Source organism: Epinephelus lanceolatus, chromosome 5 (assembly GCF_041903045.1).
Source record: "Epinephelus lanceolatus isolate andai-2023 chromosome 5, ASM4190304v1, whole genome shotgun sequence".
NCBI classification, from domain to species: domain Eukaryota; kingdom Metazoa; phylum Chordata; class Actinopteri; order Perciformes; family Serranidae; genus Epinephelus; species Epinephelus lanceolatus.
Window position 1 is genome coordinate 23,211,527 of NC_135738.1, and position 25,325 is coordinate 23,236,851.

Here is a 25,325-nt window from a genome sequence, read left to right on the forward strand (position 1 = left end):
CATTGTACATTCCTGCAATCTACGGATACATTTACATTTGTGCGTTATTATGTCGCAGACACGTTGAAACTTTTAGGTTCTTCATGTTTTAGCAACACTGTGGTTAACATGTGGTTAGGTTTAGGCACAAAAAACACTTGATGATGGTTAGGAAAAGATCGATCATTCATTTCCCGTAACAGCTTATCCTGTTGGGGGTTGCGGAAGCCTATCCCAGCTGACACTGGGCGAGAGATGGGGTGCACCCTGGACAGGTCACCAGACTATCACAGGGCTGACACATAGAGACAGACAACCATTCACGCTCACATTCACACCTACGGCCAATTTAGAGTCACCAATTAACCTGCATGTCTTTGGATTGTGGGAGGAAGCCGGAGTACCTGGAGAAAACCCACGCTGACACAGGGGGATTATGCAAACTCCACACAGTCATGGCTTGAAATGCAGCAATGTCTCTGTAAAAGAACAACTGCTTTTGGTGGCACCAAAAAGCCGCCGAAAACTCAGTGACGTCTCGCAAAAGCACAACCAGTTTTTGTTGTTTGTTGGTCTTAAACAGTGGTCTGCAGCTTGGCAGGCGTCTCCCCTAGTCGTCAAGCCATCCAACCATTCCCTCCACCTCTGCACGACGAAGTCAGCTCATGCCAGCAAAGTGACTACATTTATATACACTTTATAAACGTTGATATGATACATATGAAACGTACAAATGTAATGTATTCATGGTTTAAATTGATTGCATTTTGTATAGCGCCTTTCTAGTCTTCCAACCACTCAAAGAGCTTTTACACTACATGTCACATTCACACACACTTACACACTGGTGGCAGAGGCTATCATACATGGTGCCACCTGTTAACCATTCACATGCACTCACACACCAATGGAAAAGCCATTGGGAGCAATTTGGGGTCCAGTATCTTGCCAAGGATACTTTGACATTCAGACTGGAGGAGCCAGGGAACGAACTGCCGGTCTTCCGGTTGGTGGACGATCTGCTCTGCCTCTGAGATCATACTGCAATCATACAATACCAACATTTTCTTCTGGCGACTGGGCTGGTTTTTGTCCAACGTACCTCACAGCACAGTCAGATTGGCTCAAGTTCCTGTTTGTCTTCAATAAATAGGAGAGCCTTCATAGAGTTGTTCAGTACTATTTCCCCATCACACACGTGAATTCAAACAAGACAGAGTGATTGTCTTTAGGCTTGTTCTCTCTTTTTTCCCAGCAGGTTTGATCAAATTTGCTCTTTATAATGCTGTAGTTGTAGAAGTTTGATATTTTAACCACTTATTTAGAACTGTAAGTTGTCCATTTTGATTTTTCCACTCACTTACCGACTAGTTTCCAGGTACGAAATAGCAACAGTTGGTCTTGAGGTGTTAAAGCTGTCTGAGGTTGGTGGAAAGCTGAGGCTGCATGTCCTGTGCAGTCAGCCTGTCACAGCAAGAAAAAGAATAGTTATTGTAAAAATGAAGAAAGCAAGAAAGAAAGAAAGCAAGAAAGAAAGATCAGCATCATCACAACAATTTTCTTCTTAAAGACAAATACGTGATTAGATGTAGAAGAAGTTTTAATGGGGTGTTAATACAGGATAAAGATATACTGTATATATATGAACTTAGTACAAAACACAAGAACGGAGAGACAGATATATATGCATATTCACATCAAACACGTAGCCTATTTACTATGTTTATTCCCAAGTATCTACTGCACAACAATACTTCCATGATATTAGGTTGAAAAGGCAGATATACTGCACATATCCATCTATGCAAAATGTGTTGAACAGAGCCAGTGAAATAATATCAAATTATCCCCTCAGACTCTCACTGAATTAAAGCCTTCAAAGCTGACAAGCTTAAGTCTAGAGATATGCTGGACTTTCATGAAGTAAGATGAATAGGAGGATTATCACCTCAGAGGGGAGATGCATATATCTCTTCACATAATACAGCTAATTATTTCTGTACAAGCGGCTCCTTTTCAGGGGCAAACAAAGGCTGGAATTTAAAAAAAGGGGAGGAATCCCTCCATTACGGGAAAAAACACTGAGGAGGCTTGAGGGAATTTTTCAAAGCCCTTACGAAGCTTAACGAGAGGTGAAAATAAGAAAGAAGCAATTGCTTTCAAACAATGCACCACTCCTATGTCTATTTTCTTGTCGTACCAAACAAGGTCACATATTTTCAGCCAACGATAATGAGCGACCCTCTCTGAGAGGAGAAACACAGACCACATACATGGAGGTAATGCTTCCACATCAGCTGCAGTGTTTCTTGGTTTTCTGTTTTCTATCCGCTGAGCAGGGAAAGGAAAAGAGTAACAATTAGGATTCAGACAATAACAGACAAAAGTGATGATCCAGATCGCGCTTGGAGGGGGGAGGGGACGACACAGACACTGGGCGTTGAGGGATTATGGGCCAAAAGGGTGTCTGAACGTCAGACCAACTGACCTTTCTCTACACTGCACTGGCAACTGCTAATCAGGGGCAATTATAAAGGCCCCTTGGCCACAAATCACCTAATCCTGTTGTGGGAGTGGAAGCCAAATGTAATTATGGCACTCTGGTACATTGACCCTGCGTCTAGCGGAACTAAGCTCAGAAGCCAACCAGAGCGATCCAAACTTTAGCTGAGTCCAGGGCAGACGACCAAAGTATTCTCATTGGGTCTGAAAGCGAGAACCACCTGTTTCCTGCAGCTACTGCTCCTTTATTCCCCTGACATTGAGCTAATCAGCGCCCCGCATAATGTGAGTACGTGTATATGTGACATGGATCCAAATTAAGATCAAGTGTAACTACTTTGTGTTTGAACATAAATTGTTCCTGTGTTTTTGCCACTTTCACAGAGATTTTAATATTATGTGCTTTTTCTGTTACTCCAATTAGGACCCAGTCACACCAGCCTCTGCAGAGAATCTTCAGAACCAATTATTTTTAGTGCAATAGAGTGGATCTGCTTGCAGAGGCAAAGTAAATCTGTGCTGGGCTTTTGTGTAGAATTTGAACTTTGGTGAACTTTAACACTCTAATTTGTGCTGTTAATCAAGGGCAAACTGTCTTGACAGCGCTGACCTTTGAAAGAATGGAGAACTGGAGAGTCCAAAACTCACTGAGATGGGAGTCAATGGTAAAATACATCATATGAAAGAGATGTTTCAAAGGATTAGACTGGCAATATTCTATATTTTTTGCTGACAAATTCCTCAAAAACACCAAAACCAACAATGAATTGATCCTGCTAACAAGTAGCTAAATCTGGTTATAGCTTATTCCACTGTGGCATAAACTTCCACGGTTGTCTCATACAGTTTGAAGGGATACTTTGACGATTTTCAACCAGCTTTGTATCATAACAGTGTGGGTAGTATGTGCAAATCTGTGGTAAACTTCCCACCATCTTACCAGCATCGAGATCTCCCTGCTCATCTCGAGAGTTTTGCTGGCTCTCGGTCAGTAGCCTGAACTACAGATTGTAGTTCCGCATTTTCGAATGCCCACCACCTTGGACACGAAGATTATAGAACAGATCAAGAGTGAGACCTGCCCCTCTCTTGCCCTGTATCAAACAGGCCCCCAGGAGGTGTGCCAGGCTTTGACGCCAAGTTTTGTAGTGGCCAATCAAAGTAATTACACCATCACGTGATTGACTTACATGGCGATACAGTGAAGAAGTGGTGTTGGCCATCCGGGTAATTTTATACGCAGCTTCATGCGCCAATGAGCACTTTTTTTGTTTGATTGCACTGCCTCAACTCTAAATGGCCTCCACCACGGACACAGAGAGTACACGAGTGGATCAAGAGAGAGACCCACCCCTCTCTCTTTCTCTCTCAAATTCAGACCAAACTGTAAAGTGAGGCCTAAAAAACTCCTAAAATGTCTTCAGACACATATTTTAGTGCACTGTTTAGCTGTTGTACAAGAATTTATGAACATGAGGGGATGCCATTCTGTTTCCTGTATTGTAAAAAGGGGCAAAAAATACTGAGATCAAACAGTAAAACTATCCAGTGCTGATTAAATATGAACCAGCACTCTGTTACTGTGTTGCCTGTTTCTCACCAAAATGTCTAGTTCTGACCATCACCTCTGTCAGTTATGATTTTATTTATACTCACCATAAATAAGAACCTTGCTGACCAAGTATGTCGACACATATAATGACTTTGACTCTATTTCTTAATATACTTGAACACAGAGAACAAATTCACATAAGGATACAAACAAAGGCATGCAGCCAACAAAGATAACAAGCAAACCTAACTATATAGCTCTTATACAGTATATAGGCGAGATAATATGGTTGCAGGGGTCTGTGAGCACAGTGACACTGCTACAAAAGAACAGAAAAAATGATCCTTGAGGCTGCAGTGAAGTAAGTAACTCCACAGCCTGTGCAGCAGCAGTTGCTCATCAATATGTGAGTCAGGCTGCAGAGAGTCAGTCTTAAAGTCAGATGGCTAACTCCATTACCAGCCTCCAACTTCAGCAACAGATTGATCACTCAGCTCAACGAGCTCTGACAATTAATAATGACTGCAGTTTTTATTTCCTCACTGACTTCCTCCCACAGACGCCAAGTCTGTTTCTACACACAAGAGAGTGACATCAAGCTGCAGCTTCACAGCAGATTTTCTTACCACCACATCGAGGTTTAGTACATTTGCATTTATCTTTACAACAGCAAGCTGGTCGATAATCAGTGTTCCTGTCTCATTAGCATGTCCGAGCACTTCAGTTGGCATTTATTTCCACAGAGAAACCTCATGATTGATTGAATGTTTTGCAGAAAATGTGCGTTTCCTATATTCCTATCAGATGCAATTAAAAAATATCAGGCTCAGTTTAGAGTGCCGCATGCAGCAACAGCAGCACCACGTCGGGTTAGATTAGAACTAATTCCAACATCACACTTAACGCCATTTATTTAATGCACCTTTGACTTAACAGCATCATTTATTTAACACGCCATTGATTTTACCTCACAACATAATCATTTGATGGATTTCTTTGGCATTCCACCTGGAAGGACCTGAAATCCTGTAACCAGCCAATAGTGGAGAATCGCTCTTCAGTTTCTCTCATGATATTATGCAGATTGACTGTCATGCTGCAAATACAAAATGTTTCTGGTGGTTTTAATAAATTGTCACTGGATATTTTTCTTGTGTGGGGCTGAGGCAAACATTCTTGATGCTTTAATTTCATTCTCTCAGCAACAGCAGGCCTTCATGCGCCTGAAATGGAAAAACTATACGACAACATAATATCTTACAAGAATTTAGACGTCCACTTCAATTTTCTTGTTTATCAGGTGCATTTCGTTGTCATCTGTGACACAATCAAACTGAGCTGAGCCATCCGGGAGCGGCACATTAATAATTCTGGTCTGTCAGTTAAAATAATGCCGGGGTATTAAATGTCAGTCAAACTGTGATAATTTATAAACTGTATTCAACACCTCGCTCATAGGATAGATGCACCCACCCGCAATTCATTTACCTGTTCTGTAGCCTGGCTCCTAAATGAAATAGAAATGGCAATCAATCATTATGTAGCAGGGTGAAAGCCTCTGGGGACAGACCAGGCTGAGTCTTTGAGAAGTGGAACAGATCGAGCAGTAAAGACAAACCATCAGTCGGGCAATTGAGTTTTAGCTGTTAGTGTTGCAATCAGACTGATTCATTTAATCAGATGTAAGCAGGGCAAATTCGGCTGCATCTGCAATCGATTTTTTTAAGCTTTAAACAGGATTTTAAATGAGATTTTTTTTTTTTTTTGAACTCTTATCTGACTGCGGTCAAATCTTGCATTTAAAGTAAGAACGAATAAAAGGAAATGTTCACAGCAAGACCAATAACTACTCAGTATTAAACCTGCAATAACTTTGAGTCTTGGAGGCAAAATAAATAAGCTGTAAAGCCAACACTGATGTCACCTTTTAACTTGATATGTTGGCAAACAATTGCTTATTTATTCAACCATCAAATATGGATTCTGAAGTCGTGTTTCTGCCCACTAACTAATGTAAATTCAACATTCACTCTCTTTTGGTTGCTACCAACTCACAAGGGATATAGCTGGCAACTATATGCTGTACTGTGTTCTAGGTAGTTGCATCTGTCTGTAGTGTGCATATTTTTATGGTGAATGGTGAACTGAATCCATCAGTTTGCAACTTATGAACTTGAACGTGAGTGTTGTTCATTCTCATGACAGTTAACATGACACATGTTGGTGACACATGTTTTAAGACGCTGGAGGATTTAGAGCACCAGGCATGCTGAAACAACACTGGCAGACAACATAGTTACTGGTACAGCTGAGGCCAGTTCATATGGATATTTGACAGACTTTTATGAACAAATCAGATACCAATGGAAAAAAATCTCAAAGTTATATGCAAATTGTGTCTGCTGGGTCTGAAAAACAAGTCTGAACGTCAGCCATAGTCAACAGATTTGAAACAACACATTGAGTTGAAGAATTGAGGCAGTCTTGAAATAAGGATAATAAGGATTTAGTCGACCTCAAAACTGCACAGATTATGTATAAAGCTAAAAATCAGTCATTGCCACAAAATATTCAGAATTTGTTCCGAGCAAGAGACAAGCACCATAACGTGACAGGATCTGACATGTTCAATAAACCCCTGGTAAGAATTAATTCCAAATATCACAGCATCACAGTCAAAGGAGTCAAAACATGGAATGAATGTACAGACGAAATGAAAAACGGCCTCACTTTAAACAAATTTAAAAGATTGTTCAAAAACAGTAGATTGCATGGCATAGTAAGTACCTTCCTTCCATGGGTATCCAATCCACATTACAACTAGGTTTTCTCCTATCACTTACATATAGTTAGAACCAGAAGTATTCCAACTCAACGCATTTGTGATTGTATTTCTTTGATTATGTATGTATGCATACTATTATGCATCTCTGAATCTATATTTATTTGTAGCAACATTACTTGAAATAAGGGGTAGGTCAAGATAAGTGCATCACTTCTACCTACTCCTTTTCGAACGCTAAATATTTACCTCTGTTACTATGATTGTTTTTTTGTTTGTTTGTTTTTTGTTTTTCTTGTATGACTGATTACCTTATTGATCACCTACATTTTGTTCTGTTTTATCTATGTTCGAAATAAAGATTAAAAAAAAAAAAAAATTCTGTGAGTGAATTGATTACAAGGTTATATTTTATTAAAACAAAAAACCGAATACATAAACGGAAACGCTTTAATTTTTTTGGGTTCATTGTGAACTGTGAATGTGAACTAGTTCATTTCAGTCTGTGTGAGCTGAGCTTTGAGCTAGCTCTTGTGAAGTGTGAACGTGCAAACTGTCTGTCTGTCGTTTGGTGCCAGTGTTCTGACAAACAGACTACCCGCTCATTATGACTTTACTAGTAGCAATAGACCTATCAGATTGGACTACTACCATTAGAAATGTAGTTAATAGTAAAGTAGCTTATTCTGTCATTCAGGGCAGTGGGTCTCAAATAGTGTGCTGTGATGCCAATCCAGGTGTGCCTTGGGATTTTGTGATAACCACACACTATTATTGCAATGTTCAACTGGGCCTAGTCAAAAAGTTATGAATGGTGGCGTCAGTAGCGTAGTGGATAGTGCCGGCACCCCACGCTGCAGCAGTCGCGGGCTTGAGTCCAGCCTGCGACCCTTTGCTGCGTGTCAGTCCCCATTCTCTCTGTCTCCCCATTTCACACACTCCTGTCAATTAAAGGCAAAAAAAAACAACAGAAAAATAATCTTTAAAAAAAAAAGAAAAAGTTATGAATTAATATTTAATGGACTGTATCAGTATATTGTGCTCACCCATTTCCTTAATAAAGAGGCAAACTCTAGCTAAAAAATTCATTTAATTTAAGAAAAAAACCTTCACAGGGAACCTATTTGTCGCCATTCACATTTGGGAATTATAAGTGTGTGACACATCAAAAGCCTGATTGGCAGCCAGTGTGAGGGATGATAACATTTGAAAGGAGAAAGCCGTGAGTGGGACAATGGATCGCTTTATTGTATGGAGCAAATTACAGCAAGAGACCAGCGAAGATGACCTACCACCATAATAACAGAGAAAGAGAGAAAAAAAAACAGTAGACAATATTACGAAAGCTACCTGTCTTATTTTTCCTATTTTTGTTGTCTTATGTCATGATAACATGTTACAGAAACTATTTTGCAGTTTGAAAACCACTGATGTAGGAATATCTGTCAGAATGTGGTTAAAAGTGTGGGCCAGTCATCTGGAATAATTTTTGCCTTTTGAATGTATTGCACATGCTCACATTATGTTGTTAGGTCATCCTTAGCAGTAGCTGTATTTGTCAGAACACCTGTAAGTTTTTAGAGCTTTCACTGAAAACATCCACTGCTACATCTGGAACAGATGCTGATGATGAGGGTGGTGAGATAAACCAAAACAATGATGTTATGAGCATAAACCAAATTAAGACACAAAAACACTATGTATAGGTGAGAACTGCAGAGTTGGCTAATTCTCTGCATGTTCATCCCTATATGTAACACCTTTTACATGCAAGTCGTCATGTTATCATGGCCATTTAATGATCACCATGTAATTGCCTGAAAAATAAAGCTCACGTCTCACTGAGCAGCTTAGTGGCCCCTCTGCAGAGAGCTTTGTATTTCCCTTGCATTTTCAAATGCAACAACACATCTGCTGTCTCCACTTTATAACTTTGAGTGTATTTTCTTTATTGAGCATCAGGCGAGTCAACCAAAGCACGTCTAGACAGAAAATTAGACGACACAGCTCACAGTGTGACACAACAAAGAGTTAAACCTTTCTTTCAGATTGCAGCAGCTCCTGTTTCCAGCAAAGGTCTTTGAGGGGTAAAATAATGAGGGATGAAGATGCAACGGATGCATCTAGCGTTACAGAGAAGTGCTCCCCAGAGCGAGCAGGGCAAGAGGAGAGGGACCGGGACATGAACAAGTACAGGCAGAGGGCAAACTGCCTCTGAACTCAGACTGATGACTGCAGGAAAAACCTGATGAGGCATTTAAATGAAGCTTCAGGGTCATCAGAGACTGACAAAGACATCAAAGTGAGAGTTTCCTAAATTCACACTAGTGAAACTATCATTGTTTTATGCACAACATTCACTGAATTACCAACATGATTTATGTAAGGATCATTCACTGATTGCACCTCAGATTCATTACTGTTGAAAGGACAGTTACCTACATCATAGAGCATACAACACAGCCATCAGGCCATACACAGTGTACATAGTCTGTTTTGTATGTGACTTTCTACAAAATAATCAGGTATACTAATATCATTACACCTTGGGGAAATCAGGGGCTTTTTGTTCTCGCTGTCTCTGTAAGAGGATTTCAAATAAAATCCTCTGAAAGGGAACGTGGAGGTTATCAGATGACTGCGGTGATTCTCCTGCGAGAATTTCCAGTCAACTGACTCCTAATGAGTTTTCTGCAGAAACAATTAGATATCAGCCATGCAAGACATAAGGAACTGGGCATCATGCCACATCGATTCACTGCAACAATTCATAGTCATTACATTTCTGATAAATGTCATTCTTTTGTTTTCACGCTGGCAAATGATGGGACAGTTTATCAGGCATTTCGGCACATTTTTGTATCCGCGGCATGGAGCACATTAAAAGGAACAGTCTGAGGATTTAGTACCATCTAGCTATTAGGATTATGGATTGCCACCAGCTAAACTTCTCCAGTGTGCCAAGCGTGAACTCGTGGTTAGGGCTCCTTCAGTATTGATTCTACATGAGGATTTTAGCGGTAGTCGAATTATCTGCAGAGGCCTCTTTCGCTCCTAAACAAACAGAGCAGGTGATTAGAACTGGTAAAAACAGTGAATTAAGCAGTTTACGTTACAAATCAGTGTTTCTCCCAAGCTGTTAGGCTGGTTTCAGATGAGCTGCTAGCCCTGCACCTGCCAAATTTGCTCAACTTTTCCTCTGATAACTTAAGATCCAAACTTTCAGGAGGTTTCTACCAGGACTGAATTATCAGCTGAGGTCGTTTGCTCTCCACAACAAACAAACCAGGTGATTTAAACCGGCAAAAACACTGAATAAAGAAGTTTAACGTTAAAATTCAGTGTTTCTCCCACGCTGTTCGGCTTGTTGCAGACGGTCCGCTAGCCCACTTGCTCAACTTCTTCTCTGATAACTGTAGATCCAAACACTTGGTATGGTAGCTTTATTGGTAGTTGAATGAATGTCTTGTGGGTGTGGTTTAGGCAGGTGGTAGGAGGCAGGGTCAGCACTGACGTCACACTTGGGGGTTGGGGGTAATGACTCATTAGCAGCAATTACCACACCTGGAGCTGAAGAGGCCTTTGAGCTGAGCGGACACACCATGAGGGAGACGCCGGAGGCAAGACATTCTGAGGACAAAAGAGACTGAGAAAGCGCTTGACACGCCACCACGAATTATCCATGTAAATACACATTTACTCTGAACAACCATGATGAAGAGCGAGCTGGCCGGCCTACTGGTCTGACAGAACGGCACCCGAGGGGTGTCCAGCAGAGTTATCCTGTTCGAGCAAGCTGGTCATGAGGAGCAAGGGTGCCTGGCGGTGAGTCAACCACACAAACCCCTCCCAGATAGGAGAGATCACACTCACCCAGGGAGGTCTAGGCAGGTTCTCACGTCTAATACAAAATGTAGGGAGAGGCACTAAGTTACGGGCTTGCTAGCCTTAGTTGATCAGTGTTTTTAAGTGTTGCGAAAGGGCTGCTAACTACGACGGCAGACATGAATACATGAATGGCCCTATCTACAGCAGGGGTTTGGTTTGTCTGTTCTGGGCTACTGTAGGAAGGTGGCGGTGCAACATGGCTGATCCGCTCCCTCTGTAGCTATAAACGACTCATTCTAAGGTAACGAAAACACAATAGTGTGGCTCAGAGGTAGAGCGGGTCGTCCACCATTTAGAGATCGAGGGTTCAATCCTTGGATCCTCCAGTCCATGTCTAAGTATCCTTGGGCAAGATGCTGAACCCCAAATTGCTTCAGATGACTGTTCCATCAGTGTGTAAGTGTGTGTGAATGGTTAGTGAGTAGCAGGTGGTACCTTGTATGGTAGCCTCGGCCACCAGTGTGTGAATGGGAGAATGTGACATTGAGTGGTCGGAAGACTAGAAAGGCGCCATACAAGTACAGTCCATTCACCATTTACAATGATTCTTATTTTCAGGTGATCATACACAAAGAAACATACGTATTATATCATATTCCATTTCTGCCAATATATCCCCTTAAATCCTCCACACTGGACCTTTAAATAATAAAGGTATTCATGGCCGTCATTTATGAGCTCACAGCTCTGCATCCGTCAGTGTGCCTCTGAGATATATGTCACCAGTCTTGTGGAAGTGAAAGTTGTTTGCATCTGTGCTTTTCCGCCCACTTGTTGTTCCCTTTGTTCCTCCTCTGTTAGGTTTGTCTGCGTCGCGCCTCTGATACACTTTTGAAGCTGGTATCAGTCAGAAATTTAGATGATGTCTTCTGCTTCCCATGCTGTTTATATCAGCCGTGTTAAGAAGCTAAAAGGCTCACAGGAATATTTGTGATGCCTCAGAAGCTTGTTTCTAAAAGAGGCGGCGTGTTCATCAGAGGAGCAGCATTTATGAGCCTTGCTCACAACCTGGCATCATTTTCGCAATTACTGTACCACCGCGGTGTTGCAGCTGGCAGTCGGTTTCCTGATATCATTCATAAAATACAAACAAGAAATTCAGCAGAAAATTTACACTTTGAGATGAAATATTGATAGCTGCAGCATGTGTGAAGGTCAGGCCTTTTTTCTTTATTGCAGGAGTACAAAGGCATCTTAGTGAAGACTTTGTCACTCTGAGCCAAATCAATATTCTTTGACATTTGTAGTGAGGTGCAGGGCAGCAGGGGTGAGACTGGAGCAGAGCGTGTACAAAGGATGGGCACTGGAGAGGGCTGACAGGCCCCGGTGTGACCATTAGCTTTGCGAGACACCCCGCAGTGCTCAAGGAGTGGGAGGTTGGCGAGGCGCTGCGGGCTTTTTATTTAGGAGACACGACAGGAGACCTGGATGAATAACTCAGCCAGGGGAACAGGGGATAATGGTAGGTTTCAGTCTTCAATGCAGAATTCAACAGGCATAAACAAAACAGGGCTTAGTGATGCATTTGAATTGAGGGCAAATAACCATATTTTCCGCGCCACATTCCCCTGGCTCAGATCTACGTGAGACAATCTAGTGTCGACTGTCAGATATACGTGTTGTCTGTGCTGTAATGTAAGCGCTCAGGGTAATGAATTCATGCTTCGTTTTGACTATAAATGCATCAGTCACGGAAACAATGTCTCTGACTGACACATTCAATGACGCCTATACAGTAAATGTCACGCTGATAGGAAAACAAAGCACATTAGATGAATAGAGCCACCAGTCTGTACGTAATATATATAAAGTTTATTGTCTTAACTTTTGTGTCAAATAATTAGTTTTTTTGCTTTGTTTGTGTCACAATGGAGACAGAGGCTTTGTGATTATCTTTTCTCCCAGAAGATTCACAGTATTGACAGGTCTGCATTTAAAATTCATTAAAAACAATGAATCAGTGATGAGCACAGCAACAACAATAGACAAAACTGCTGTTTGCTGCAATAAAATCTGCATAATTAGATGGTGTAATAATGTAGATAACAAGGCAAATCACTGGTTTTATTTACGGAGGTGACAGATATAAGATTTGAATGGTTGAATGTGTTTTCGGGCGGCACGGTGGTGTGGTGGTTAGCACTCTCGCCTCACAGCAAGAGGGTTGCTGGTTCGATCCCGGGCATGGGAGCCCTTCTGTGCGGAGTTTGCATGTTCTCCCCGTGTCAGCGTGGGTTCTCTCCGGGCGCTCAGGCTTCCTCCCACAGTCCAAAGACATGCAGATTGGGGACTAGGTTAATTGATAACTCTAAATTGTCCGTAGGTGTGAATATGAGCCTGAATGGTTGTCTGTCTCTATGTGTCAGTCCTGCGACCTGTCCAGGGTGTACCCTGCCTCTCGCCCGATGTCAGCTGGGATAGGCTCCAGCCCCCCCGCGATCCTCAAGAGGATGAAGCGGTTAGAAGATGAATGAATGAATGAATGAATGTGTTTTCTTCCAATTTGCATTGCCGTAAAAAAAAAAAGGTCAGTTTCATCACATTTGCCATGATGATGCAATGGCAAGATATTTGGAAGAATCTTTGTTCTGCGACTGATTGTACCTCAGAAAAAGGACTTTTTCTCTCCGTACCCTCTGTGTCTAATTCAAGAGAGAGAACAGCCAGAGTGACTCATGGATCGGAATATTGATTTCAGCTGAACAAGGGGGGGTTCATCATAGTTATCATGCACGGTGCGTCTCTGTGAGCCGGTCTACTGTGAAGACTCCGCCGTCGCGTCCTCAGGGACTGCCCCCTAACAGGTACTATGAAATAATGAGGGATTTGAGCCAGCTGATCAATAATTGAACAGTTTTTTTTTTCATGTGCTGTCGTCGTCTGACTGCAATGCATGGCTCTATTAACATGTTGCAGTGATGCTGCTGTCAGTTTGTTTCTCGCACTGTGAGTCTGACCACAGGGCAGCCGCAGGGCAGCAACACATGGGATGACTGCATTTCCATTTAATGCAGTCTATTTAAACCATCACCTGTAGTGACCTATACACCTGGCATTACAGGCTGTTTCAGGTCTATTCGCCAACACAGTGTGAATGAAAAGATTAAATCTAAACAGATATTTTGTATCACTTTGCACAAGTTATTTGTTTTCAAATGGATCCGATTCTTTGTGTGCAAGACTGTTGAGGCTACAATATTTCACTCTCGCCAGTGAAACCCGGGAGATAATCAATAAGACATGCCAAACAATAGAACACAATGATTTGAGTTTAATACCCTTGGCTCGAGAATCACTAATGTTCCTGTTGCAGAAAATCGATCTCCTCCACACTGGAGCGGCTCTAACTGAAACGCACAGGAGTGAAAGTACATCAAACACATGCGGTGCTAACAGTGTGCTACACATACAGCGTGACGTCAGCACGCTGCACACACTCTGTTATTTAGTGTCTGTCTGGTAGTTGTGCTGTGAAGAACTCAAAATAACATGCTGAACAAAGAATCTCTGGTGTTCTGGCATTTCAGTCACTTTGCTGTATAGATCAGATCAGTTTGATCAAACACACCAGAGACGTGTTGCTTTTGTTTAACTGAAACAGAAGCTGAAACAACAACTGAGGTGCTAACATTAATGAGTTTGTATAGATCCACTGATACGCCAACAAACTCTCCAGTATATATATGCTTTCAACAACTTTTGGATCAATATCCATGAAGTTTCTACAGACTGCTCCTCAGAGGATTGTCCTGGCCCCCGACTTTTAGTCTAGTGCCCATCATTGACTGTATAAAAATAATGGACGAAGAAATGGACACAGTGATGTCACCCATTGGCTTGTGGACTTGAATTTGGTATTTTGGCTGTCGCCATCTTGGATTTTTGGAGCCAGAAGTAATCATATTTGGATGAGAAGGTGGAGCTGTGGAGGACTTTGGTGACTCCTCACAGACAACCTGTCACTCAAAATGGCCACGCCCTTAATTATGCCAAACTTTTAAGCTTAAAAAAATTGAAACAGGTGAGTTTTATAAAATTCACCTCCTGTACAGTTGTCATGAAGTTCGGCATTTTAACATGAGTTCTATGGGGATTGACTCACTTTTGGAGTCGGCCTCAAGTGGCCATTGAAGGAACTGCAGTTCAGGCAGACACCTCACATTTTAAATGTTTATTTCAAAAGCAGAACATAGTAAGAGTTTGGCGTCTAGACCGACTTCATCGTTCCCTGCAGATATGTTTACAGGAGAGAGAGTGCAGGTGGATGCTGGGCTGGAGGTGGGGCTGAAAGAGCAGGCAGCAGTACTGATGCAGGGCCGCAGCGACATTGACAATGTAGAGGGAGAGCTGGGAGAATTTTGTTGCTTAAACGGACATTGGAAAGGTGTGCATGGAGAGTGACGTATGATGGGCGTAACAGTGCAGGCCCATGAGGTAGGGTTCCTATGGAGAGAGTGGGCCCTCCAACAATGTGTTGGGTGGAGAATGGGCTCTTATGAGTGATTGCTACCTTGGAAATATGCCTGTGTTCAAAGAAGGACTGTCATTAAATTCAAAACAGTGCCATTTGCTATATGCCCTTGAAAAAGGCAAACCCATCTTCGGCATGACTGTTTTTTCTTTTTTCGTAAAATAGTCAATAGCATCCCTAACAAAAATATATGCTTATTCTATAACTATAAATCAACTGTCAAAATTGTTAAATTAAATTTATAATTTCTTATTTTCTTTGGTATTTTTTGTCATATACCGACATGCAATGATGATTGCTGGGTAATATGTATGCTGATATTATCCAGTGTCAAGTCTCTGATCATGTGATAAGACAATGTGTGCACGATGGCGTGCACTGGGGCCCATTGTAACTACCTCACGCCAATGACGTATGACGTGTGTGTATGAATCTAATGCAGCTCGAGTTAACTGCCTGAACTAGCTCACAGGCATTGTTCCATTTTTTGGCACTTTCATACTGGCTTCATTTTAAGCCGCAGAGGTTGCCGCTTGGTCCCAAGTCTCCACTTATCTGTTGAGTGAAATGTCTAAATAGTGGGGATTAAATTTTAATTTGTCTAATACTTTGGTTTATGAACAAATTTTGCAAATGTCTAAACTATAAAGACTATCTGCTACACATCAGCATTTTGTCAAGCTGACATTAGCATTAGCTGAAAGCACCTGAGTGCAGCCTCACAGTAGGCTCACAGTCCTGTTATGCTAAATCTGATTTATCTATTTGTTTTGTTGTTTTAATCTGAATTTAAAAGCCCAGTCTGGGACAGAGGCTGCTTAATAGCTTAAGCTGGATGTCCTATGCATTACATCTGTGACAATGTTTGTTTCAACTGTCCCTGTTTTGATTGATTTCTGCCATCACAAACCATTTTCACAGGTTTCAGTGTTTGCATGGTGAACTCTCCATCATCTGATTTGTTAACATTAATAATGCCACAGAGATAGATACAGTATGCTGGCTGACAGGCAAAGGAAATATTCAAGCTGCTCTGTGTCTTCACTGGATCTAGGCTGCATTTCATATTCTCTCAGATGAATACATACAGTATTACACTGAATGTACCACACACTGGCAGAGTTGGGACAAACTTGTGAAACAGCATGCGGAGGTTTGCTCAGAGAGTTAAGTGTAGAGGCCAACATGTAATTAATTAACCATGTCCCTGAGGCTGAAAATGACAGCCACATTTTAGGGCTTCTATTACAGGGTGTTGAGTTGCAGGCCTCAGGGGGGGCTGCCACATCTCAGGAATCTCTCCCCCTCAAATCAGATACATGATAAATATTCAATGACACATGGGCTTATGGGTAACAACGGGCTCCGTTTCCCTGAACTTGATGGAAGAGGGGGCCTGACGGAGCAACGTAATACAGATCCTCAAACCAAAGCGCGAGTCTGCATCAACACCCCCTCGGGATTCACCCTCTGATCTCCAAAACCGTAGACGCCAGTGTCAGTAAATGATCCCCGCAGCACACTCCTCTTCTTACAGGTAAAAGCACGCTGCGGGACCAACCCAAATTCACACAGACAGGGGGAAGTGCGATGTTATGAAAGCAAATTTAGTGTTAAAACACTTTAATGTTTTGGTATCATGGGTGTAACCTTTGTTTGTCCGCCCCCTGTGCCTCCCAGTAAAGGGTTAACGTTCACTGTGTTTGCTTTTGCAGTTACTGAAGTCAGTCTCTGACAGCATGATCAATAGAGCAGATTACTTCACACTGTCAGCTATCACCTTTCTCTCAGAGCTGGGTAAATGAGCTCAATGCACCAGCAATGGAGAGTGTAAGCTGTTTGTGAGAGCATCTGCGTAAAATGTCACAGATGATGTTTTGGGCTGAAAAGCCACAGTGTAAACCTTTTACTCGCATCACAAAACAAAATATCCAATTAAATCTCAGACGAGACAATTTCAATACACTTTGGCATAATCAGAGGAGTGACACTGTGAAGCTGATTAACTGTAAATCATTGCTTCACATCAGCATACTGAACAAAGGAATATGTTAATGAGGCAGAGGATGGGCAAAGTGTGCTCTCAGCCTGTGACCTTAATTAAGTCATCAGACTCGGCTACTTGACCATCGGTCAGGATGCTCAGTCACACTGTCCTGCAGCTCTAACAGGACACAAAACCAGCTTTTACTGGAGAGAATCACAAGGCTCTGTGTCTTTACAGAGGAGTACATTAATGCACAAGAAAAAATGTTTAAATTAATTTTGACAAATTGGTTTTAGGGACACGTAGTTGCAGGATTCTGTATGATTACTGGCAATGTTTTTTTGTAACCTTTTTGTACTTGAGGTGTAAATTACAAACTACTTTGCTGATTTGAATCATTTTGTTTGGTTTGTTTCGTTTTTTTAGCGTGGTATTCACTCCAAGGGTGTCAAAATCAGGTAGTGTCCATTTAGCATCTGTGTGAGATGCACAGGCTTTCCATCAACTCCAGAGTAAACCCATGGATGGATCCAACAAACGCCCAGTTTAACTCAAGAGAGTGGTGTTCAAGACCAGCAACACACCACTGCTTTTTCAGCTGTGCTTGTGCTTACAAAAGCTGGGTGTTTCTTAGCAATATCCATGATGTTTTCCTAAGATAACCAAGTAGTTTTGTTGCCTAAACTTAACCGCAAACCCCTTTTGCATCAAGATACAACGCAAAAGGCTGCTTCTGGCCTCATTTTAGTAACGGCGGCAAAACATGACGAATAGGGATGAGATCATGTTGTGTTTTTTTCTAAGCTAAGCAGCCACATCATCATTCAAATGCTTTTCAGAAAATACATCAGTAAGTGAATGCATCACAGTTCATACTGCAGACTTTCACTGTTAATTTTGTCCACAGTGGTAGCTGGTACTTCCTGTAAAGTTCAGTTCAGTTTATTAGGTGTTACGGTTCAGCAGCCACCTATTTGCAACAGAGTTGTCACATCATGATTATTTATTTGGCTTTTGTGTCTTTTAAGGAGCTTTTAATGATGAAATAATCATAGCTGAGCTGACAGTGATATATACGTATAGCTGTGTGGTTTGCTGTTAAGAAAAAATAAACAAGGAATACATTTTTTATATTAAAAAATAATATTATATTAAACCGAGAAAACAGTCCACGTCCTGTGTGTTGGGTGTGTGGTTGATACAAGTGAATATTGTAGGGAAAACCGATCACTGACGTTAAACATGTTGCATTAAAGTCTGAACATGTTGTGACTTTTGCATACACATTAAAGGAAAACCTTTCTCATCATCTTAATAGAAAACTAATTGAAATGGTATTACATTTCTCTTCTAACATATTTGCTGTTGTAGATTAGTACGAGTGCAGGGCCAGTTCAAAACGGGTCTCTTTGAAACAGGCTGATTGCTCGGCCTCTGATGTTGCTGCTTGCAGCTATTTCAAGAACTGCTCAACCAGACAACCTCACACTGAGCACTGAGCTCCCTTGGGTCCTGAGCAGCAAACCTGCCATGACAGACTTGTGTCTCCTAGTAATGTAAGAGTATACACGCCATTTGGGCGCAAAACCTCACACAAATATTATACACTATACCTGTAGCCTGTTGTCATTCTGAGGTTGTCAAATACTGATGCTTTGTCACACCCTTCTGCATTTCATAGTGACGCACAAGGCAACCTTTAACAAATCTATATGGTGCATAGCTGAATCACATTGTAAGACATGGTTAATGTTGTGAAACAGCTGCAGTTAGGTTTCGGCAACAAAACTACGTGGTTGGATTTAGGAAAACAGTTCAGGTCAGTGTGGAAAGACTGTATGTAACCTGTGTAATGTCACGTTGAAACCACATAAAGTTTTGGTTTCACATAGTATAGAAACTGTGATGGCCTAGGTGAAAGTTTGGTTTTATTTGACCCTTCCACCTCCCCTGCCTGCCACCAAAATAGGACTCTGTCACTCTGTATACTGAGTCAGTTGCTCTCAGCATTATGCCGCAGATAGATTTACAGTGGAGTTTGTTGAAAGCCCTTTGCATCTCATAAAGACGCTAAAAGGTGCCTATAACGACGATATCAGTGACGTCAGATAGTTGCGATGGGCCCTAGTGCATGTTATTATGCACATATCGTCTCGTCACATGATCAGAGACTTGACATTGGATAACATCAACATACATGTTACCCAACAATCATCACTGAATATCTGTATATGACAAAAAAATGCCAAAGGAAAAAATAAATAAATAAAAAATCTAATATACCATTTTAATAGTTTATGAATAGTTTATTTGGAATAAGAATATCATTTTGTTATAGATTTTATTGACTGTTTTACGAATAAAGAAAAATGAGAAATAAGAGTTCTTCTTTGAACACAGGTTGCACTGGGCCACCCCCCACCTCACAGGCCCTAGTGCAACCACACTGCCTGCACTGTCAATATTTACGCCCCTGGACGATATCATATGCCGAGGGGCGGGACAAAGTGTCAGTGTTTGAGGATCTGGGAATAAGAATGGGCTGGTACTTCTTTGGGTCCTCAGCAATAGTGAAGTGTGAAGACAGACAGAGACTCCTATTTTCGTTAGATATAAACAGAATTTCAGGGAGACAGTGTTGATTTTAAACATGAAAAAATAAAAGTATGAAGTCATGAACAGAGCAGTGATTTAATAAATATTTCAAAGCAGCGCTGGAGCACTATGTATTAGTGAAAAGGATATTCATATCAGTGCTGCTGCTCAGTCTCATGCACAGTTAGTGTTCTTTCACTCAGTGTTGTTTTACTCGCTGGCAGTTAAATTAGCATTTGCAGACAGCTGAGGTGCATTATGCACAAACTCAATTTAGTTTTCAATCTTCCAGAGACTGATTGCTGAAACAGAGCAGAAGAGATATGATGAAGGGAAACAGCATTTGTAATGAAATGACTCTGCATAGTCTCGAAAGTTAATTAGTGCCGTATGATTCGATTGGCTGTCTGGCGCTGCCGTGCAGCTCACCAGGCTCAGGTAATCATGAGTAGACAACATTGGCTCTTGAGCCAAAGGCTCAGACATTAAAACTCAGTGGACACGCTGCTGCTCGCACATTAAGAGACCTGCTACTCATACAACATGCTTTAATCCTATTAAAATAGATCGCTTACATACTGTATAACACCCAGTCAATAGAGATACATGTAATCTCATTGGCTCTGAAAAAGAAAGATTGCCCTAAAGATACTTAAGGTGGTATTAATTTCACTCTATTGATAGGGCCCAGGGAAGGCAATGAGGCTGATACTGTGTCTCTGGTGAGACATTTGACAGAGGGAAACGGGTTACATGAATACTTCATGGGCTTTGGGTGCGTATTCCCACACATTCACAACCTGTTTGTCCTGCTGCACATGGCGTGTTTTAAGTCACAGGAGTGCAACAATTTAAAGAAATGTGATATTGAAATTGTTAAAAAGAGTCACGCTGTGTGTGTGTGTGTGTCGCTGCTTTTGAACATGGATTAATTTCACGTGTTGACACAAACATTAAAACCTGGAGTCTCGCTGCTCCCACCTGCAGCGACATTGACAAATCTACATCCATCTCCATGGCAACTGGTGTCAGACTAGGCCAACCTGGTTACACATGATAATACAGCAGAGGTCTGAATGGGCATCAATAACTGAACCGTAGAAATTAACCAACAAGCAGAAGATGGGATTTGAATTCATGAGACTCCCTCTTATTAAAAACTGTGTCCAATCACAGAGCAGAGGATTATACACCAAGTCTGAACCCCGACTCCTCTGCCCTCACATCATTATGGTGAGAAATAAACTAACTCACTTTTGGTGGAGCTCGTCAGCTTAGCTGTGACCTAATTAATACCAGAGAGCAGTGCCTTGGAGAGCAGTGTTGCAGTGCTTAACCATGTTAATGAGTTCAGCCTCCTCATCTGAACTGGCGGTGGCTTCACCGCTGCCTTGTAAGTTTGATTTAATTTATGAAATGATTACAGCTTAAAGGAGTCGGTATCTGCATCAGCAGGGGGAAACAGCTTTACCATGACAGTGTAATAATACAGTACAATGAGTACAATGCGAGAGCTGAAATGGAAACTACCACCATAGTAATAGATAATCATATGAGGTGTCATTCAAACGCTGGGTGGTGAATTTGACTCCTGTCATGATGTTGAGCTGCAGCTGACAGCCTGTGGAAGGTGTTTTTACTCTGCTAAAAGACATCACTGAGGAATAAATGCCTGTATTACCTTGTCATATTATAGTGGGAATAGACACATTTTTGATTTAGCTTTTCATTATAAAGTAAATGTTGATTTCACATGTAATGGCTACACATAATGACACCATCAGCGAGCCTTGCTTTCACCATGCAATTCTGTCTGCCACCGGGTATGAGCCCCTGGGAAACTGGAGGCTCGATTTACGGCACAAAGGAAGTGTGTCAATCACTGCACAACCAAAACGGGAAGAGGATAGCGCTCTTGTTTTGCTCAGTAACCAGTAGATCACATGATATACAGCATTATTTTACACATCATGTATGCAGAAACTTCTTACGAAAATGGCAACCTAAGAAGAAGCTTTATTATCCTCAAATAACTGTGATTATTGAGTAACGGACTGTAATCAGTAACCTGAGTTATACTGAGTAAAACTAGACAAGTGACAGTTCAATAACTCAGGGCAGCTTTCAGAGGAATACTTTATCATTTTGTAATCAGAAAATCTCAGAGTGTGATTACGTTCAAGAAACAGCCGAAGGAGATTTCTAATGAGTCACACAGATTTATAGCTACTCTGACTAATATAGATTTACACGACTTGTAAAGACAAGAATAGATTCAGGAAAATGTTTTGTCTCATGCTGCGTTTGTAAGCTGGTGACATTCAGTGTTTATGCTGCAGTGCTGCTGGTTGTCTGACTCACTAGTCCTGTAGATATTTGATTTTATTCCCTACTGTAAACAAATCTATATATACCTAAACCATGTTTTAAGTTATGCACGTGCATATAATGCCAGTATATGGGGTATTATTTTTGTTGAGCATTAACAGACCTACATGAAGTTCAAAATAGCTAACAGAAGCTATGCATGAACAGTCAACATACTAGTTTTTTCAATTCAATTAATTCTAATTGGTGAGCGTAATCTTTAAGATATGCTTTTAATTAATTCTATCTACCGATGAGGACTGTGGGACACAGTTGAAAGAACCAGAAAAAGCTGCTAAGCTAATTGGTCCTTGAGCTGAGAGGAAAGTGATATTTATGAACTTATCATTACCTAATGATTCATTATTAGTATCTCCTCTGTTTTCATCATTATCTGCAATGCAGTCCTCCTTAGTTAAAGATTTATCAATTGTCTGATTATTCCGGATTTGTTCCTCACTCATTCCTCACTTGTTCCTTGGAAACTACACAGGATTTTGTGTGCCCTATTGTAAGTTTTATATTATATTATTATATTAGTAATAATATAATTAATTAATTGGAATAATGTAAGACAACACTGTGGTGGTGATTATGGTGGTGCAGTGGTTAGCATTGTGGCCTCATAGCATTAGCGTTCCTGGTTCGAACCCAGGGTGGGGGAGCCCTTCTGTGCGGAGTTTGCATGTTCTCCCCATGTCAGTGTGGGTTTTCTCCAACTACTCTGGCTTGCTCCTACAGTTCAAAGACATGCAGGTTAACTGGTGACTCTAAATTGTCTGTAGTTGTGAATGTGAGCGTGAATGGTTGTCTGTCTCTATGTGTCAACCCTGTGATAGTCTGGTGACCTGTCCAGGGTGTACCCTGCCTCTCACCCAATGTCAGCTGAGATAGGCCTCTTAAACACCTGCGACCCCTAACAGGATATGCAGTAATGGAAAATGAATGAGGACAATAATGTGATCATATGTTATAATCATATAAAAATACATCATTTTAATCAACTCCATGTGTTGATGAAGTCATGTGATACGGTATAACCATATTTCGTTTTTATGTATTGGTTGCAACTATTTAATTAATTATAAATAGGATTTTTTTTCTTCTTCTCTGATCTCCGAGATATTTTCTGTTTTATTTAGAGGTTATAGAGTGCTCCAAGGATGACGTTTTTCGTAGGCCAACATGGGAGTTAGCTTCACCCTGGTTCCCTCATCAGAAAGTGTATAGGATTTTTCTATTGGATTTTGAATTATTGCAGAAAATAAGCTCTGTGGCAAACAAATGTTTATGATACTTACACATTTTGTTAAGCAAGATAATTTTCATAAATGAACACCTCTTTTATGATTTTTGAAGCCCAAATGCAATCACCAGAAGGCTATCTATGGTCGCATGATTTAACATCCCTACTACAACGACGCTGTAAAGCCGTGGTCCACGTGATGATGTTCTGTGGTGTCATTTCACCACTTGTTAGCAACCGCCTTTTTAAAGACACAAATTAGCTTCAAAATTCACGAGTGGGGTATTTACTGACATATTTTATGTCGTAGAACAAAACGTGGAAGTGTCTTAAGTTTGTGTTAATGACAAACACCTTATTTCAGGCGCCTAACCAAAAAAAAAACATTGAATTTTAGACAAGGGAACCAAGAGTGCTAAAATGCGAACTCATTTTCAGTGCTTGTTCATTGTAGGACTCATTCCTGGCGCACTCCAGGGTGTAGAAAGGTGGTTTTGGAATGAGAGGGAACTGAGTTGGAAGAATGAGGGGCGGAGGCTGTGTGTGAGAGGACACAATATAATGTGTACATTGGTATCTGGCTATATGATATTGTCTTGTTGCACCTTCCACTGTGTGTTTAATAACTGTAATCACTAAAAAGATGATGCAATCTCCAGAAAAAGTCAGTAAGTGCACATCATGTTTGAGATGGCATATGATTTAATTTACTTCCATCAATTTCCAGTTAGAAAACAAAGTAAAAGGGAATGAAAATGAAAATAATAATCATGTTTGCGTATGGAGAAACTGACAACATCTGCAGTGAGATGAAGACATAATTTCTCAGGAAGTACAAACAGTGTGAGGATGCTGAATGTTGCACACATGCCCACAGAGACTGGAGGATTGCCTTTTCCCCCATTACACCCAGTGAAGCATCAAATGGATCTCAGTGTGCGATAAAACGATCCCTCAGTGGGTGTGAATGCAGATGAACCTAAACATCAGCAACAACATCAACACTATTTCCTGCGCTTACATAAACAACAGGGCAGCTCTTTTAATCTATTTGAAGTGCCCTCCAATCTGCGCTTGACTTTGAAGAGCTTCGTCCAGCTAGTCAGAGGCGCGGAGCCGACTATTATGTGCTGCTCTGCTCCAGCAGGCAGAGTGAGATGCAACCCACTCAAGAGGAAAACCAACCCGAGTATATGTCTGAATCTATGTGGCTCCTGTCGTTTGAAATTTGCAGTGTATAACAGACAAAGTGCAAAGCAAAATGACAGAAAACGGCTTGTTTTCCCGTCGCTTTGAAGCACAGCCGAGGTTGAAGCACAGACAGCCGGCGGGCTTTCATCTGCAGGAGAACATATGCTTTTGAAAATAAATGTTAATCACTACACTAAAGAACCTTACACTTTTATATTGTACTGTGACAGACGGGAAAAAGTGGGAGGAAAAGCCGCTGCAGCGTCAAAGAAATGATTTGTGTTCAGTCATGATTGTTGGAATGTTCCCAATGATGCACAAATCACAGCAACATTATATAATTAATGAGCCGTGTTTGAGAAAAGAGAGGTTCTTTGTAGTGAATTAAAATGATCAGACGGAGACTCTTGTTGGTCTGAATGATGTTTATTACAAATGACATCCTCATGCATACAGAATATCACTTATAAGAGCTAACATGCATGTAACGCGTGTCAATTATTCATAGCCCTAAATGGTATTTGTGCTCATGATAAATATTACCTGCACTGACTATAATTTGACTTTAAGTGGTCATCTCCATCATCATTTGAGATTACAAACAATAGCAGATACAATCAGAATCATTCAGGGACTCCTGCTCTTTGGAGTGCAGACACAGGTAATTGCATTCAGTTGTACAAAACTGCATCGGTAATTGCTCGCTTCAGTGGTTATTTGGTAACTTTGTAAACTGTTCGGTCCACAAAACCCAGACTCATGTAA

The 25,325-nt window shown here is 41.1% G+C and overlaps 1 long non-coding RNA gene across 1 annotated transcript in view; it reads right to left on the reverse strand.

Moving 5' to 3' along the window:
- Positions 1-1,277: 1,277 nt before the first annotated feature.
- Positions 1,278-25,325, reverse strand: part of LOC144463469 (uncharacterized) — a 76,438-nt gene continuing 52,390 nt past the window's right edge. The window contains exon 3 of the long non-coding RNA XR_013491622.1: positions 1,278-1,443. This is a non-coding gene — a long non-coding RNA (uncharacterized LOC144463469). The remainder of the gene's footprint in view (positions 1,444-25,325) is intronic.